Genomic DNA, 545 nt, shown 5'->3' with positions numbered 1-545 from the left:
TAACCAGGGCTTATAACCTTAAATTTATCTTTCCGTGTTAAAAGATCCAATACCAAAAATCATACGGACTTTAGGTTACACCATCAAAGCTTTAAAGAGCAAGAAGAATCTAGGTTAGCATTTCGGAGTGAAATATGAGTAGATGTCATGTGTATGATTGAATATAAAACTAGAACCTCAACGAGATCCCGAAGAGTAAAGTAGTGCTTCCTTGTTATACGATTCAAAACCAAAAACTGTTAAGAACTTCGGGTTCACCATCAAAGCTTTGAGAATCATGAAGAAGCTTGGTTTGTGTTTTTGTAGTCCAAATTGACTTGATGTTTTGTTTATCATTCAGTATAAAAACTAGAAACGCAATAAGAACCTAGAAGTTAAAGTAGGATTCAGGGTTTAAGGTTTAAGGTTAAGGTTTTGCGTTTAGGGTTTAGGTTTTAAGGTTTAGGGTGTACGGTTTAGGGTTTAGAGTTAGGGTTTAGGGTTTAAGAATCTTGGTTAGCGTTTCAGAGTGAAATATGACTACATGTCATGTGTATGATTGAATA

This window comes from Arabidopsis thaliana, assembly GCF_000001735.4.
Source record: "Arabidopsis thaliana chromosome 1 sequence".
NCBI lineage: Eukaryota > Viridiplantae > Streptophyta > Magnoliopsida > Brassicales > Brassicaceae > Arabidopsis > Arabidopsis thaliana.
This window is presented reverse-complemented; position numbering follows the sequence as displayed.